General features: G+C 43.3%; 1 long non-coding RNA gene across 1 annotated transcript; it reads right to left on the bottom strand.

Annotated features, from left to right (window-relative positions):
• Window positions 1–203: 203 nt before the first annotated feature.
• LOC121476797 lies at window positions 204–4,550 on the bottom strand. The gene is made up of 3 exons (XR_005984035.1): window positions 4,428–4,550; window positions 2,517–2,539; window positions 204–321 (listed from the first exon to the last, which is right to left on the bottom strand). It is a non-coding gene; the product is annotated as an uncharacterized LOC121476797 (long non-coding RNA).
• Window positions 4,551–15,582: the final 11,032 nt, after the last annotated feature.

Here is a 15,582-nt window from a genome sequence, read left to right as displayed (position 1 = left end):
GGCAGCGCTAAACTGCTGAGCCACCTGGGCTGCCCCTCTGTCTACACATTTCTACATTGATATTTACACAGATATTGCTAACGTGTAACTCCAAAAGGCAGAATTCAGACCTCGTCTGAAAGAGCTGGGACTATAACCCAAAGTACTCGATACAGACCCAGCTTCTACTGTGTCGAGCAGCTTTACCTATCTTAACTCACTCACCCTTCAAAACATCCTCTTAACACCTGGAGGATGGGCTCCATTTTACAGATGAGTTCACTGAGGCTTGGACACTTGTGACTTGTTGAAGCTCACATGTGAAGCTTACATAGAGTTTAACTAGAAAACACATCAATCACTGAAATCAGTAGAGCACAAGCATCTCTCATAATTTCTCCTCTCTGAGATATTATACTACAAAATTAACCTCTGCTCATACCCTAATTTTGGTAAGTAATACAGACAAAAAAAGCAATCAGAGGGGACTAAGGAATCCAAGAAGGTTACCAGCATATGTTATGGAGGATGTGTCACCAAGACACAACCTGGCAGCCAACCCTGATCTTGGCCTCAGCACCTTGAGGGGGAGAGAGAAGCCATCCTATGCTGCTAATCGTGCAGGAACACCTCGAGGCTGTTCTCACATCTGCTGGTGGCCACCTCTCCTGCTGCTGTTTGCTACAGAAGCCTGACTCCAAAGGCCTATCTCCACCAAGAACATAGGATCTTTCAAAATATGGAAGCCCCAAGATAGGACCCAATTTTCTGCTGTCTCTGGCTTGAGGTATGAAAACCCATTTTTTAAAAAATGTTCCGGTGAGAGGAGGAGACAATATTTTTCTTTCTCATTTTCTGGAAGAATGGGGAAGTTTCCTCTGAACATTTTGTAGAAAAAAAAAAGGAAAAGAAAAATCCTGGGGGTGGGGATGTAATGTTCCTTCTGAAATTTTCCAGGTATTTCTGAACCTTCACACCACTTACTCTAGTATTAAAGCACGTGAACAGCAGGAACCTTTTTTAGGTAACTAGGCACAGAACAGTCTCTGCTTTGCCGTCTTCTTTATAATTGCAGGCTAGTGACATGTGTTCCTTCATCTGTAAAATGGTGATAATATTAGCCTACTCCAGGGAGATTTTGTAAGGATAATAGAGAAAATTTGCCTGTATACCCATTTTTAGCAACCACCTCCATAGACAAAAGTTTCTAAGGGATTTGGGAGGAGTTGGAGGAAGCACAGAGGGAGTGGGATGATAGGAGGAAATTCGGAGAAAGAAGCCCAGCCCACCTCTCCCAAGGGATAGCATCCCAGTTTATCTTCCCCTAGTACAAGCTCTCTTTTGTGATCTAGATCTTCTTCTGACCCAGCAGGTTCTCCATGAGACCTCTTCCGGGTCCCAGGGAGCTAGTATTCCCACCATAAGGGCCCTTGCTTAAGATTTTGTTATAGAGAGTCTCACATTTTTATACATGCCTTGCTGCTTTCCAGACTACATGAAATATGCTAATACATGGCTAACAATGGCTTCATTAAGAAAATTATAGTAATGTAGAATCGATTGACTTTTGGCCTAAGAGACCAATTACATCACTGTCCACTTCCCACTTTAGTTTTATGATGGTTGACAAGCGCACAGAGCCCCATAGCAGTAAAGGCAAAGCTGGTCTACAAGGCTGACCATCCTGAGATGCTTACATACCCAGCCAGCTGCAGAAGTAATAAAGTATTACTCACCATCGGAGAGCGAAGGAAAACAAAACAAACAAACCTCAAATGAACACCACCATGGCAGAATCATGAAAAAATAAAGCCACTGCTTGATTGGATTTAAAGGAAATTACACAAAGAAGAAAGAACGTTTCTTTCAGTTCACCCAAATTAATAACATTTAACTCTACTGAAAGCATTCAGTTTGCAGAGAATATGATTATAGGTCAAGCCACCAACAAAAAGTTGGGATTCAGAATGTGATAAATTAGAATTTGCCTTTTGTATCACAATGTCAGTGTTTTCAAATTACTAGAATGTTTTAATAGAAATCACTCTTTAAGAAGTTAGGCTTCTTAATTGTATTTGTAGATGAATATGATTGCCCCATTTTTTAGTTAAATAAAACTTTAGTATCTACATTGAATTTGTTCAAGATGTCTATCCAAAAATATAGCTAAATAACAACAACTAACTCTTTCTAGAAACAAAGCCAAGACAAAAGACATATTCATCAAGTACAAAATCTGATCATTTTTTATTTTAGTTTCACAGGTCTCAAAAATGACCTAGACTGGATGATTACATGTTCATTACCCTCTTCCTGTCCAACTACCTGCTTTGCATCATAAGCAAGACTCTTCTATACTTGTGATTCTTTTTCTGAATGTGTCAAAATACCAATGGTCCTGCAGTAATTTCAATCTCTCTCTCTATGCATTTCCATCTACCTTTTCAACAAGTATCAAATTAATGATCTGTTCATCTCTGAGTCACTACTGAGGCACCCCATAAATCAAGAGATGTGCTTTTGATTCAATACATTACCTTCATTCCTTCTCTGCTAGACCCTAAAAAAGAAATCATTCAGATTAGGGAAAATTATTGCCAGAAGAGAATCATCAAAAAAGTGTCTCAAAGGGTCACCTGGGTGACTCAGTCAGTTAAACATCTGACTCTTGATTTCAACTCAGGTCGTGATCTCAGGATGGTGAGATCCAGCCCCATCCCATGTTGGACTCTGCGCTCAACACGGAGTCTGTTTGAGTTTCTCTCTCCTTCTCCTTCTGCCTTCCTCCACCACATACTCTCTCTCACTAAAATAGATAGGGGTAGCTGGGTGGCTCAGTCAGTTATGTATCTGCCTTCAGCTCAGGTTATGATCCCGGAGTCCCAGGATTGAGCCCCAGGATCAGGCTCCCCTCTCAGTGGGCAGTCTGCTTCTCCCTCTGCCTCTGCCCTTTCCCCCTGCCTTGTGCTCTCTCTCACTTTTTCAAATAAATAAAATCTTTGTAAAAAGTTAAATAAACGTTTTTTAAGTGTTTCATGGCCTTCAAAATCTAAATCAGATCTGTAAAACTGATTATGAAGTATTAGTTAAGCACTATCATTGCAAGATAGTATTTAAAAGTAGCATAAGTCTATATATATGCATATGATATGCATTTTTGTATGTATGCACAATAACTTAAATGAAAGACATAAATATAAACTGTTGCAGTGGATATTTATGTGCATGTGTGTTAATACTTTTGACAGCTCAATATTCACTTCTCCTTCCTATAGAACACAAATTTTCTTTTGGTGAATTACTTCTTTCCCATTATATTGTCTTGGTGGAACAGTAAATCCAGTGGGGCATCCTACTAAGAATGTCAAATTAACTAGCCTTTCCCACACTTCCTTGTAAAAGCCAGAAGCCTGGGGAATCAGCTGTCATTTTCCAGGATTTGCATATTTATGTGAGAGATATTGGGCTGGAAGAAGCTGTTGGAATTCCACACTTCCCACCAGTGGTGCCTGAACATGATTGTTCCTGGTCTGAAAATACTGCCAGCCCCCAGAGCAACCTTCAGTAATGACTATTCTCAGCTTTCCAAGTGATTTCCTGATAAATTTCCAGGAGATTCCCTGCTTAAATTGTCCAAAGTCATTTTCTGTTGCCTGCAACCCAAGGACCCTGATCATGACAGTTACTTATGAAACAAACACTGTGTAAGAATACACATTAAATATATTATTTACATTCTGGGTGATTAGTATACATGTGTAGATGCATTTTGTTGATCAGTGACTAGAGAGGATAAAGGAAGTTGAATTTTGAGGCAGGAAGGTTGCCATGAGCTCTCTCCAGGAAAATAAGAGCTGAGAAAACATCTTTTTCAGACAGTGTGTATGTGTATGTGTGTGTGTGTGTGTGTGTGTGTGTGTGTGTGTTTCAGATACTATACATATATATAACTAGTGGTATGTTCTGAAATTTTATTAATACCTTTAATAGAATATCAATTAAAATTGGCAGCAGGGATGTTCGGTGAGAACTCCAACAGCAAAAAAAGTGAGCTGCCTTTCTCTGTGGAAAAATTTTATATCTTATGCTCCCATTAAAAGAACATCTCATCCAACTATTCAATATATGTGAGTTTATTATGCTCAAATAGCTATGGATATTTTATTGTTCACTCTTTGCGATCTTTTTTAATAGCTACTAACTATCCTGACATGCCCATATCACCCCACCAGGAGAGGATTTCTTCGCCTTGTTGATACAGAGAATTAACTTAATGTTGCAGAACTTAAGGCCTTCTCTTTTATAAACTTATCATATCCTTTCCCTCCCTGTGCAATAAGTCTGATTTAATTATCTCCTAGAAATCAGTAAAGGCACTATTTTTGTCTTGGCTTGCCCTTAATCCTTATTTGATTAAAGTACCACATGCTTAATTGGGCTGCGTTTACCTCAACCTCTTCATTCCAAATATGGAAGGCAGCAGTGGGACTGTTGGGGTGTTTTCACAGACCCCTTAGGCTCCACAGACAGCTCTGGGATCACCAGCAGATGGGAGTCATGCACAAAATGCGGTTTCCTCTTCTAGGCGGCGCCGCCCCGCACTTCTAGGCCCCCTGAACCTCTTCTCTTCCTGGGTTCCTGCCAGCAAGGGAAGAGGAGGTATTTGTAAGAATGAGGAGGGTGTGTGACACCTATTACTCCCCGTTCAACAGGCTGGAATCTTTTCAATCTTGCAGGTCTTTTAAAAAGACTTCAAGTGCTATTAGGTGGAAGCCCTGCAGTATTGACAAGAAAGGGCTCAGTAAAAAGCTCAGCATCTGAAAAGGAAAGAGAAAAACACAGGCCCCTGTCAACACATATTTGTTAAGAAAGGATGGGTATTACTGTGATGCTTCTACCAATGAGTGAACTTTGAAGATGCCAGGAGAGAGAAGGAGTGGGGCAGGAAGAGGGAGCATTTCTCTTGGCTCCAAGTGGAAGCAGTATTGCATCAAAGTCATTTTCCCACCAGTCGGCATAACCAGGGTCTCTACAACACAGGGCCCAGCTGTAACAGAACAATGTCGGTAGAGGAAGTGGCTGGGTTTCGACATTACCTTCTGTACTGGTTTCCTGTACGGCCGCCATAACAAAGCACCACAAACTGGGTAGCTTTCAACAGCAGAAATTTCTTCTCTCACAGTTCTGGAGGCTGGAAGTCTGAAATCAAGGTGTTGGCAGGGTTGGTTCCTTCTGGAGGCTCTGAGGGAGAATCCGTTCCCTGCCTTTCTCCTAGCCTGTGCTGCTTGCCAACCATCCTTGGCATCCCTTGACTTGCAGCTGATTCACTCCAATCTGTGCCTCTGTCATCACATGGCATTCTCTCTGAGTGTCTCTGTGCACAAATTTGCCTCTTCTTATAAGGACACCAGTGAATTAGGACCCACTGTAATCCAGGACGACCTCAACTTAATTTGATTATACAAGCAAAAGCCTTATTTCCAAATGAAGTCACATTTGAGGCACTGGGAGCTATGACTTCAACATATCTTTTTGGGAAACACGATCCAACCCACAATACCCTCTGTAAACAAAGTAGCTGTGTGCTGTTTCCAAGCTATTCAGCACTCACCTTTGTATGTTCAACCCTTTCTAGAACTCACAGTGGTCCACAGTTGGTAGCAACAACTCATGGTGTACCCTTGCATGGGTGTATTGCCATAATTTAATTGAACCGTTATAGAGTAGAGGACTGTGCTACAAATAAGAGGTAAGAAACATAATCCATCTGGATCCAAACAAAGGCTATTTGTTCACTATAACCCACAAGAATTTTGCCTTGTGGGTATATCAGAGAAGGAGCTCAGGGCAATCAATGGGTCTACCAAAATGGACACCACTGAAACTGGAGACCAGTGTGGGTGGGAGAGAGGAAGAATGTTATACATGCTGAGAGGCATAACTACACTGTCATAGAAACCACACGATAAGCGTCACTTACCTATTACGTTGCTCAGAGACTCTGTCTCTTCCAGTGTGCCATCAAATCTATTAATGCCTAGAATGCAAACGTGTTAAGAACCTCTGTTTTCAATTTTAAGTGTAGATCAAATGTTCCAACTCCCGCATCTATCCCACTGAATAATATCTTCATAATTTACCAATTGCTGAACTCAGTACATTGTCTAAAGATGAAAATCTCAGACCTATAAAGGAAATGATTTGTGGTAACTGAGTACTTTTTAAAATTTATCCAGTGATTCATTCCATGGATATAGGAGAGTGGAACCCACTAAGGGCTTGAATCAAATCACCAAACTTCACCAGAAAAAAAAAATGATCTCAAGCATATGAATCTCAAGAATACATCTATAGTTTCTGAAGGCACCAAGGAGGATTTGCCCAGGCTACAATCCCCAGAAATATTGGAAAGCCAGAAGTCCCATCAACAACGATTTGTTCTGAAGATGACAGAGGAGCAGCCTGACACAAGGGAAATACCCAATGCCACACAAAACTGAAGATTTTATAGAGAACCCTTTATCAGGTATGTTTCCAACCAAGAGAGCTAGAAGTAAACCCAGGAAAAGTACCTGCTATAAAGACACAAAATGAAAAGCATAGATGCCTAATAATGTCACCTCCTTTGTAGTTGTCCTGGGGGCCAACTACAAAGTTGTGTCTTCTCCCCATGGAGCTTCTGGGTAGCCTGTCCCTCAGTGACATTTTACATAACATAGATAATGGAGGGGACTCATGAGGCAGGAGATCTGCACAATATTCTCTCAGAAAAATCAGATTCAGTGAAGGGAAATGGGGGAAAGAATAGAAATCTAGTGGAAAGAAAAAAAAAGTGTTCTGCTTTTGCTCCAACGGTCAGCTTCTTCATCCCTCAGCCACCCTCTTCTTCTCTACCCCACTGACTGCTGAGGCCTCTATGTTTATCCTGAAAGCCAAGTGAACGTTAGGTGGAAAAATGAGAGCCCACGAACCAGTGGCCTTCCCACCACTCTCCACAGTCCAGGGAAAAACTCTGAAGATGACACTCCTCTGTGTCCTGCTGAGACACTGGGTCAAATGCAGAGACTGAACCAACTAAAAGCCAATCTGAGAGCCTCATAAGTTTACAGATGGGAGAAGGACTCTGGAAATGTGAACAGTACCGAAGCTCTCTCTCCTGACCACTCCTTTACTTCTCTGTCCTTCAGAAACCTGTTCCTACTCTGCTTCTCAAAATATTCTAGCCAGAACTTTCAGGCCACTGGGCTGGGGCTATACCCAAACAACACGTTGCCTTTCACAGGACACCCTAGTACTGCCGAGTCAGTTGTAGTTTTAGTTTGGAGGTGCAGCAGAACTACCTTGGGACTGAGACTGGTGGCCATGTTCCTCTTCTTCCCTGATCACACAGCTGGACCTCACAGCCAGTTCCCTTGGAGTTAGGTATAGCCACAACATTGAACTCTAACAAGGGGACTATAAGGGATGTGCACCACACATTGATCTGGCACGTGGAATTTCCGTGCACAGTAATCTGTGCTCTTTCCCTGCCCACTGGCCTGATGCAACAAACACAACCACTTTGAAAGCCACCTGGAGAAGATGGCAGAGCCACATGGCAGAGCCACAGGGTAGACAGTGGTTAGGTCTCTGAATCACCACTAGGAAGCTCCAACCAAAGAACACCCTTTAGAGTGTTCTATAAGCAAGAAATGAATGATTATGTTTGAGCCATTATACATTCTTGACTCCAATTTGTTTCTTACAGCAATGAATCTACCTTAATTAATATGCACCTTCCTTCTGAGGTGCCCGTGGTGGAGGCTGTGTGCTTCCCGACACTGGTTTTCACTAGAGCATTTCATTGAGTAATTATGCTTCTGAAAACACTGCAGATGATAAGACAGCCTTCCCTATTAATGATAAAACTTTGCTAAATAACAGGCCCCTGTGTTCCTGTGCGGAGGAAACAGGGCGAGCTGTAGAGTCAGACTGGGTTTCATCTCTTTTCCACAATATTCTGCCCAGGTGATTAAAATCAGCTCACTTTCTCTTTCTGATCCTAAACCCTTCTCTGTAATTGGGACAACTAATTATCCCAATTAATTATTAGGATACATTTGCAAAGTGTAAAATTGAAGGAGTAGAATCAAGGCACTTAATACAGTGCCTGGTACACAGAAGCTGTTATTGTCATTAATATTTATATTTACTAATATTTACTTGATTATACCCTTTAAGTATGGAAACAGCATACTGATTCTTCCTTTTAGCTTTAGCATTAAACATGCGTTCCCAGAAGACATGGATTATTTCTAATTTATTTTTGGATGCCTTCATCTAGAAGAGTGATGGTTACTTCATGAAGGGAAGCTATCCTTAGTATTAACATTATTATTCACTAAGTGTCATCTCCAAAGCAAGACTTGTATCTATAAATCTTTCTCTGGAATCTAGAAGGGTGACCTACATGTAATTGGCCCTCAGGAATAGTAGTTAGTAACCTAATTTCTCAAAAAAATTAATTACATTTTAAAATAAATTCTCTCTTTAGGTAGTTGATGTGATTCTGGTCATGGGGATTGGTGGGAGGCAATGGTCACTATACAATAGGTGGGTCTGTGAGGGAATGTGGATTCCAAATCAGTAGCAGCCTGAAGTTCCCAACCCCCCTCTACAACATATGTAGCATTGCTCTCCACAACTACCAGAACATTCTTTCAAAGTGGAGCATTCTCCAGTTCCCACTATGTCATTAAAGGTAAACAATATAGCTTAACCAGCCTACCTCAAAAAGTTGTCATGAAATTCATCCAATGCAAAAACAATTTACAGAATGCAAGTTTTTCTGGGAAATTGACTGGTGTCACTCTATCATCAATGTGCCTTACATAACAACTGTCAAATAGTTATTTTTTCCCCTAATTTCCAGAATTGTAAATAGAAATAGTGCTTGTATTTTTGATGCTGTAATTAAAAAATACTACACTATAAAACTTTTTCAAAATTTTATTGAAAAGTGAAAACTACCAAAAACGTTGATGTGAAGCGATATACACATATGGAGGGATGCTGTACTGTTACGGTTATTCTCACAAAAGTTACCTCCAGTCTTCTTTGTCATCAGTACCCTTGCATTCATCCTTTCCCTTCATCTGGTGGGAGATCCTGTGTCCCATTCTTGCCCTGTGTAAGGCATGGCCATGTTTTACCTTAAGACATTATTACTAAGACAAATACTTTTCTATTTTATATATTACATAAAGACAAATATTTGTATTATTAAATTGTCTGTTTCTTGGAAACACACCCAGAAATGACTTATTTCTTTGACAATAAGGTAATAAAGCACTCCACCTTGTCCGAGACAAGGCTGTATCACACACAAGTAAGGCTAGCTGGTGATAAGTCCACATTTCACTTTGTCAAGATTGTTCGAACAATGAGTAGACTCATAAACTGCCTTTGAAATGAAAAACAGGAATTGGGAGGAGAAGGCAGGGCAAGAGCTTAAATGAGAAAAATAGGTTGAAATTAAACTTTGACGTAGCTAGAGGAAATGTAGTTCAACTGCACTGTATATAAATAATTGCCCTGGTTACATAGGTAAAGAAGTTTGAAAGAAGGTGCAGGTTGCATTAGAAGTGTCACCAGTGGGTACTGTCAGGCTTGAGACCAAATGGCCCTCAAAGGGTCAGTTACCTTGGGGCTTTCTCCCTCAGGCAAGGCTAGTCCTCCTGCTTTGGTATTCCATGTTTTGGCACACACAATGAATTCAGCTCTTGAGGATTTAAGTTCATGGGAGGTTGAGGGAGAAACAAGAAAGTCAACGTATCCACTTACACTGAGCCATGCAGCTTTCAGGACACCCCTGCGTGTCTCCTCTGGCTAGCCCAGAAACACAGCCTGAAAGCAGTTCTCTGGGTTGCCTCTGGCCTCAGAGCCAGTTGTAGGATTCAGATCACATGACTTACGGTCCATTCCTCTCCACCACAGAACACACCTGTCTCTGAGAGTCAGTGCATCAAGTTGGGGGAAATGCGGGCCTTCTGCCTTCCTGGTGTGCCAACCTTGGCCTGTCTGTCCCTTGTTCTCACCTGCCTCCCACACGTACTTAGCCTTACTCACCCCCACCCCATCTGGATGGCAGTCTTTCTCCTTCATCATATCAATGAGGTCAAACAAGGGTCTGAAGCTTCCTGTTGACAGCATGTGAAATGCTTTATTTCTGATCAAATATTTCAATATTTGATCCCAAGGACCACGTGATACTTTAACTCAAGTTGTCAACTCTCCTCATAAGAAACAATGTTATTTTTCCCCAGGGCAGAATATATTTTGCCTGCTTGTTGATGCAGAAGCTACTCATTTGATGGTATCATCTGCAAATCCTTAGGCTTCAACTTCCATCCGAGAGACAGATACTCATATTATTAAATTGATTTCAGAAGCACAAATTTCTGGCCAAAGGAAGTCTGGAATAGCAGATATTTGTAACTAAAAGAACACCTGGTACCTGAGGCACAAGAACATTGTTGAAAAAACAATAGACTACAATTCCGAGGACTGGGTTCTCAACCCTGTTCAGCCTTGAAAGCCCTGGCTCTCCTTCCCCCATCCCTTCGGCTCCCCCTGGGGACCTCCAGAAGGTCACCAGCATCTGCAAGCTAGGCATCAAGCCCTCACCAGGCACCAGATTAGCCAGCATCATGATCTCAAATTCCCAGCCTCCAGGACCATGAGAGATAAACATTTATTGTTTAAGCCAGGTAATCTATGAGATATTTTTTTTAGTGCCCTAAGACTACCTAAAGTTACGACCAGGTTCAAACCCTGTGCTAAAAGTAGAGGCCAAGTGAAATTACAAAAAGGTCCAGAGATATTGCCCCCAGGGCAGCCTACTAATGCCAAGAGTCCCAGATCTTGGGTGTTCCTACTCTGAGGGCAGAATTAGAAATTAATTTGTGTCAGTGCCTGCTCTACTCCCAAAAACGTAGCAAATGACCTAAATGGTCTGATTCAGAGAACGGGCAGTCCAAAGGCCACCTTGCACAATAGTATATCCCTGGCCAGCAAGCTGGGCGCTTGCTGAGCTGCCATTCACAAGTCCATTCTTCTGGAATAACGACTGCTCTCTTCCTGAGGCCCTCTTTCAAACTGCAAATTCCACTGAATTGGGAGGCAGAAGCTCATTGCTCCAAGCTGGTCTACCAGATGCAGCTGGCAAGAGAGAGCCCCAGAGGCCTGGAGAAAGGCTGGGGGTGGAGGGCGAGGAGAGGGAGCTGATGCAAGGTAACTGGAAGGAGGGAAGGAGGCAGGTGAAGGCCACCGCCTACAGCTCCCTGCGCTGGCACCAATGCCACAGCAGAGAATGCTGCTCCTGGCTTGAGCTGGGGTGCACAAGCCCCTGTTTAGAGTTTATAGCCTCCCAAACCAGGCGGCACTACTTGCATGGGAAGATAATCAGAAGCAGGGAGCACATCATGGTGGGGACATGGCTACAGCAGATGGTGGCCATGTGAGCTGTGGTGGCAGCTTGTTCAGAGTAGATTCTGTTCTGCTTTCACGGCATCTGTTTCCAAGGGAGGCTGAGCTTCCCGATCTGCTGACACTGCTGCTCCCGCATCCGAGTCGGTCACCGGCTCAGCAGCCAGACCCCTCAGCATTCAGGCAGCCCACACTGAGCTCAGGCAGAAAATGGAATTTCCCCTTCCTGCCTCATTAAGGGAACCATACAAGTTCACTTCTCCAACAGGAGCAATTTGGGCAGGATTTAATCTTGAGCAGTGATGAGCAAAGGCATCAAATTCTATAAGCCTTCCTGCATCTCAGTAAGAAATGCACTGGAGTAAGAAAGAAATAGCTGCACACATCCTTACTCCCATGGGGTGTTTGCAACTCCATCTGCTGCTTCACGTGCTAAGTGCTACGGGTGGCAGTAATTTCTAAGAAATCATTAAAAAAAAATTTCTTTACAGGCCATACTTTGCATTTTTACCTCTATTGAGCATATCACTGAGCACCAGGCAGAGAATACCATGGGTCACAAAATCTCATTGTCTTTAGATGTATCTGTATTCAGGGGGCAAGCCATTCTGGGGGTTTCATCTGGAATATCCAGATAACGAGGGTGCCACATTGATGAGATGTTTCTTACATCATCTCTTTTAATCCACTACTTCGTTTCCCATGTGTTGACCCCACCTTCATTTCAGCTTCTTCAGTTCCACCTCAGGCATGAGATCTGTTGTTTAAGTGTGGACCGTGGGGAGGAAAATGTTTAAGAATGAGATCATAGCTTTCACTAAACCCCGCTGCCCCAAGACACAAAGAGCCACTTTTGGCAGCCTGGCCAGTTGGACAGGAAGGCCAGCGGCTGAGGAACAGCGCCAAGCTTTAGCTAAGTGCTCCGTGTTGAAAGGTTTCATGCAAAAATCCTAAAGCAGAGAAGTGAAATTTCAGGGAGTAGAGCTCCCCAACTCCTGTTCTGGAAATGACCGGAGTCTACTCTTGTCATTATAGCATGGTCTCTGGCTCCTGGAAACCTGGTCTCAATTTCCACCAGGCAAACAGAAACGAATGCAAACTTTTCACTGCCCCATCCTCCCTACGCTGCCAAAGCGACCCAGGCTTGCAGCAGGCTCTGACTTCTCTCACTTCCTTTCAAAGCACAAGCTCTCAGCACCCTCTGCTCCACCCAGAGGGTAGGTGGCAAACAGCCAGGCTCTGGGACAGCCAGAAAAGCAAAGACACAAAAAACAGAGCCCTGGGCATGTGAGCCGCCTCGAGGGTGGGAGGAATGTGGAGAAGGTTCTGCATGCCCTTGGAGTTGAACGTCCAGACACTGCAACTTGGAAGGACCTCTCTCCACTTTGGTCATTCACTGATAGTAAACCTAGCCTGGAGTGAGTAGTGGAAACCCACGATTACCCAGAACTCAGATTTAAGTCTCCTGGTGACTCTCTGCCTACGACTCCTCACCATCTTCCCATGCATGGGGTAAGAAGAGAAAGGAAGAGGATCATGGAGCAGGAATGTTTGAGAAACTAACTCCAGGGTTTTCTGAATCAGAAGTCGTGCACTTTTCATCTCTTCTGCACTCCTCATGAAGCATCTGGTGGGCTGCTCCCAGCTCATGTCCTCATCTCCTTGTGCCAACTTGGAATGCAGTGAGGCCGGGACAGAGCTCAGCCTATGTCTGGACCCCAGGGCCTCTCTCTTGCAGCTTGGGCAGGCGCTGAAGCTACAGAGGAAACATGTGGAAACTTATAAAAAGGAAGCTGTGGCTCAGCTTTAGCAGGCAGTATACAGAGACACGGGGTTGAGGGCTTGAAGCTTACCCACGCTTAGATCCCTGTCCCACCACCTCCAAAGCCACTGTCAGAGAAGCTAGTGTGAAATAAGGTGGACTACTCTGCCTCTCCCTACAGGAGAGGTCTATGTGCCTCTATGTGCCTATATCTTTTTTGAGAAGTTAAAAAAAGAAAAGTTTCATCTTCTTTAGATTGTGCTACTTATAGCACAAAACCTAGATTTTAACCCAGGGCCGTGTCACCTTTAGGAAATGTATAGTCATGGTGAAATCCAGCCCTCCAGAATTTTTCGTGCGGGTCCTCCAGATGTTGTTACTTGCCTTGACCCTTCTATGTACCAAGATAGCAATAATCATTCTTTGTGATACATGCCAGGGATCTCAAATATATCAGGCAAAGCAGATGTTATTATTCCCATTTTATAGACAAAGAAAATGAGGCTGAGAGTTTACTGGTTGCATGATTTGCCCCAGATCTTACAGCGGGTAACAGGGCTGCGATTCAAACCCAGATATGAGCCTGAACTCGGTTTCTTTCCCAGGTGCTGTACCTTTTACCCATCTCCAGCGGTCAGAACTCAGTCAACCTGTGATTCTCTTCCATAAAGCTGAGCCCCCAGAACACCCACCACCCTCACACTCTCTTTGACCACTGAGACTCAGCTGTCACTGAACTCTGCTGTCACTGTCCCCCTGAAATACTAACCCAGAAATAGGCACACTACTTCCTTTCCCTTGAGATACACCTGCTACCTACATATATTCTTCTGATATGCCAGTCATGGGACTGACTACCCATACTGGCTACTGCCATTTCATCTTTCTCTCGTATTTATACATTTGTGCCTATATCTTAGGCTCTGGTGTTTACCCTAAGTTATAACCCTAGACAGAGGAAGTCTAGGCTGTTAAGTTTTTGATGAAACAGAGAATCACTCAGGATTAGGCACTTAATAAAGATGATGATGGTGGTGGTGATGATGATGATGAAGAAGGTGGCCTGGGATGCTCTGTCCTGATAAAACATCACCAAAATTATCCAAAAGATTTCCCAGCAAACTGCAACAGAGGACTCAGTAGACACAGGCATCAGAGTCTCTGTGAATGGGTTTTCCCCCGGTAGTACCAGATGAGGGTTTGGCATCCTCCCCCTCTCAGGGCACTGAACCAGGGGGCTGAGAGGCTCAGAGGCGGCAGGAGGCAACTGCTGCAGGAAGAGCACCTGTGAGCAACCAAAAGTATCACCTGCTCTCCACGACAGGGAACCAAATGCCTCTGAGTCATAATTACCAAGCTCAGAGCCAAGCTGACAGGCTGGAGGAAGAAGTTAGCATACCTCCACATCACACAGAGGAGTACTGGTTTCCCTCAGAACATGCTGAGCATGGCTCTAAGTGGAGAAGCTGGAGCAGAGAGCCCCATTCCCCTGGTGAGCCAGCCGCATTTCTCCGTCCTCCTGCAGAAGGCTCTGCATCCCACCCCCTTGCCTGCTGAGTGGGGCAGGGCACCAGCACTGGGCCTCACTCACAAAACAACAGTGATAGTTGTGGTTCTGTATGGAACAAGGGCCACGATAATAAGGTAAAAACTGTGGGGACATTTTCACACAGGATGCAACTTCTTCCAGAAGGCACTCAGACCCTAGTTGTATCTTTTAAAATGCTCAGGGGGGCCTGGTTGGCTCAGTCTGTTAAACGTCCAAGTCTTGATTTAGGCCCAGGTCATGATCTCAAGGTTGTGAGATCAAGCCCCGCACTGGCTCTGCCCTAGGTGTGGAGCCTATGTAAGATTTTCTCTCTCCCTTTCCCTCTGCACCACCCCCACTCCAAAAAGATTAAAATGCTCAGAAACTTTTCCCCCAGGTTTTCTGCATAAGTCAAAAATTCCCTTTGTCTTCTAAAGCATTTAGACTTAAGTGATTGTAAATAAAGAAAACAAATAGCTTACGTTATACACTGAGTCAATATATCACCTATTCCAGACTAATAGCTGTTGCCCTGATGCCATCTTACATTTAGGGCATTTGTTCTTTAATTGCATTCGTGGTTTACTGAGTGCTTTCAGGAAGAATAAATAAGACTTTGAAATGTTAGCAGAGGAAATGTATAAATTGGAAGTCTTTTTTACTTTTAAAATAACTGTACACTTATAAGCAATTGTATGTCAATGCCTTATAGTCTTTTAAGAAGCTGCACATTTTTGGAAAGGAAATCTACTGTAATATGAACACTTTCTTGCTTGCTTTAGAAATAGGACACAGAAATCAATCCACAGACATACTTCAACTTTTTCTTGTCATTTTTGTTATTTCA

This window comes from Vulpes lagopus, chromosome 16 (assembly GCF_018345385.1).
Source record: "Vulpes lagopus strain Blue_001 chromosome 16, ASM1834538v1, whole genome shotgun sequence".
NCBI lineage: Eukaryota > Metazoa > Chordata > Mammalia > Carnivora > Canidae > Vulpes > Vulpes lagopus.
This window is presented reverse-complemented; position numbering and strand designations above follow the sequence as displayed.